Source organism: Galeopterus variegatus, unplaced genomic scaffold (genome assembly GCF_000696425.1).
Source record: "Galeopterus variegatus unplaced genomic scaffold, G_variegatus-3.0.2 Scaffold9032, whole genome shotgun sequence".
Classification (NCBI taxonomy): Eukaryota; Metazoa; Chordata; class Mammalia; order Dermoptera; family Cynocephalidae; genus Galeopterus; species Galeopterus variegatus.
In genome coordinates this window covers 57,409-60,711 of record NW_007735143.1, presented here as the reverse complement: position 1 = coordinate 60,711, position 3,303 = coordinate 57,409, and positions in this window count along the sequence as shown.

Here is a 3,303-nt window from a genome sequence, read left to right as displayed (position 1 = left end):
CCAAGGTTTCTCCACCAACACAGGTACTCATAAAATAAACCTATACATTGTTTTCATCTTCAGTCAAGCTAGGTACATCCAGCCCAGCTGCCCACAGTGACAACCTGCTCATCAACACACTCCTCATTAGCTCATCTCTTCCATTTTTCCATCCCAACTACCTGCACCCAAATCTCTGTCTCAGGAGCTGCCTCTGGGAGACCTGAGCTAAGATAACTTCCTGCTCACAGACGAGGCAACACCCACGGCCCTGCTAGCTAGGGTAGGGTGCTGGTGCTGCCTCCAGTCTGCTGCTTCTTTTGTTGCTCTCTGATCTGCTTCTGCATCCCACGCCTTCCACCCTGCTGTGCACTAGAGCAGTTGCTTCCTTTTAATCCAATGATACACTAGTGAAAAAGATTTTGACTCTCTCTACCAATGCTCAAAGATGGTCTTTAAAGGGCTGAACCTTGCTGCCGACTCTACAGTATTCCTATGTGCTACTGGCCACTTCCATTGTTCACCTCTCCCCTTCCACCCTGATGGTTATAGGGCTGAGGCCAGGGTTTGTAAATCAGTTTCAAAGGCTCTAAGAGGACCCTGGGATCATTTCATCAGATCCCCTAATCTCATATTTCAGAAAACTGAAGGGCAGAAAGAGAAACTGAGGGGCACTTGCTCAACCCCTTGTCCGTCAGATGTCTGACTGCTAAACCTGTGCTTCTTCTCTTCTGAGGTGTTTCTGAACACACCTTACCATCTCTTCCTTTATTTGACTCAATTCCCCTTACTCACCAAAACTTTATTTCCGGTTGACCTAAGTCCTCAATGACCCTGAACACTTAATTTTTACCCTCTGCCCTCCTTGCCCTGCCCCATTCTGAGGTTGAAAACCCATTTCCCTTCAAATTTTTGCAACAAAGAAAAAACTAAGAAATAAATAAAAATAGGGGATGGGGTGGTTGTTGTTGTGAACCTAACGGTCTTGTATAATTAAGCTCCCCCTGGAATATTTATGCATGGGTGCACGATGACTGCCAGTCTGGCCTATCCTACCCCAGGAAGATGAGCATTCATATTCCAAGGTCTGCTGAGCACAGGCACAGCTCACCTGCCTTCTGATCTCTGGAAAGCCAAGGCAAGGCTGTTTCTACCTTGATGTGATTGATAATCCGGGTTCTGTTTTCAACCCCCACATCATGTCCTTGCCTCAGTTCTGCCTTCTGGTTCCACCTAACCTGTCATGCTCCATCTCTCAGGGTTCTCTGTCTGAACTGAGTCCTCTGCCCATTGTGGCCCGTCTCTTCATGCTTTCAACTTCTCATTCTTTGTCCAAGCAAGCTATTTTTTCCCCTAATCTAAAATGCCAGATTGGTATTTATTTAACCTATCACCTTGATGATCTTTTTGGGTGGGTTTCTTTTGTGTCCTCAAGTAGATTCTTAAGAACAAGTGCCAGGACAAGTCTACTTCCTGGCATCACATACTGCACAACACTTGTTATGGAATGAATGTTTGTCTCCCCTCCCCTGCCCCCAACTCATACTTTGAAGCACTAACCCTCAGTGTGGCTGTATTTGGAGATAGGGTCTCTAAGGAAGTAATTAAGGTCAAGTTAGGTCACAGGGTGGGGCCCTGGTCTATAGGACTAGTACCCTTATAATAAGAGATACCAGAGAGTCTATTTTCTCTCTCTCTCCTTGAACATGCACCAAGGTAAGGCCATGTGTGGACATAGCAAGAAGGTGGCTGTTACAAGCCATCGGAAACCAAATCTACCAGAACCTCAATCTTGGACTTCTTAGCCTCAAGAACTGCAAGAAAATAAATTTCTGTTATTAAAGTCACCCAGTCTACGGTATTTGTTATGACAGCCCCAGCTAACACATGGTTATTGACCGAAAATATGGACCCTACCCTCAGAGGGGGAGTGGAGTTTTGAGATGCACAGGTATACACTGCTCCTGTGTGAAAAGTTAATTAACTTTGGTTTTGGGTTCAAAAGCAAACCTTCCTTTGTCACTACTATTCAGCAACTCCCATCCTTTCCTCTGTTCATGACAGCATACTCAAGTGTAAACAAGGCACCAATTCACAAGCAAATTGCTTACCTCCTTGTCTATACAGCCTTCTAGCCTCCTGTTAGATGCCAAGTTTTAGAGAATCTACCATCCCAAGACCTCCTGCATCTCCTGTCACCGGGCCTTATTACCCTGGCTTTGGCTCTTGCCTCTTATCTGTTCCTATCTCCAGTCTTCATTTAGTATATAGAAGAGAAAATGGAGGATCAGAAGTTAAGCAACATATGCAAGGTTGCACAACTGATAAACAATAGAACTAGGGTTCAAGCCCAGTTCTGTTTTGCCCTGCCAGCATACTTTCCACTAGACCTGTTTACTGCTCTTTCCATTTTGCTAGAATTTGTAATGTTCTGCTTTGCACGATGGCTATTTATGAAACTGTCTCATATCCATTATCAGACTGTAAGTTCCTTGGGGGTAGGCTGTCTTGATTTTCCTGATATCCTGGGCAATGGCTAAGCCAGTGCCTTGCACTGGGTGGGCACTTCAAGAATAGGTACTAACTCAAAAGTGGGAAATAAAAGTGGTGAAATAGAAAATAGCAGCTTAGGAGTGAGGAAGATTTACAGAAAGCCTGTAGGCGAAGGAAGACATAGTTCTGGGTTGGGCGTGAGGAGACGGAAGGAACTTGGATAGGCAGAGTGGAAGGGGGTAGTTCCTCAAGGTCATGGAAAACCTGTGGAAGGAAGCTGCCTTGGAGGGATTTCTGCATCAGGTCCAGCTGTATACACTGAGCAAGTTATTGAACTTCTCTGGACATTGGTCCCCTAGAGTGTAAAGTGAGAAAAATAAGAGTACCATTCAGGGTTGATGTGAAGAATAATGAGATAATACATGTAAAGGACTTAGCAAATTGTCTGAGCCCAATATGTGTTATCCTTTATTAATAACAAACACTATAGAAGTATTAATAGTAGTATGGTCTGAAAGTTCAGATGTGCACCAGACTAGTTCTCTGAGTAAATTATTTAACTTACACTCATAGATAATGTTAATGCTGTTGAATGATTAAAAAAAAAAACAATTTAAAAGCACCAATAAATTCCTAGGAACACTTTGGTTACTATGATTTTCCTAATCAATAGGTATCAGGAGTTCCCGAATAGATTTTATTATTATTTTTTCATCCTTGTTCAGGGGCCATACTAATCTTTTCTGCATTGTTCCAATTTTAGCATATGTGCTGCCAAAGGAAGCACCCTGAGTATATTTTAGTCATACAAGGGATTCTCATAGTCAAAAA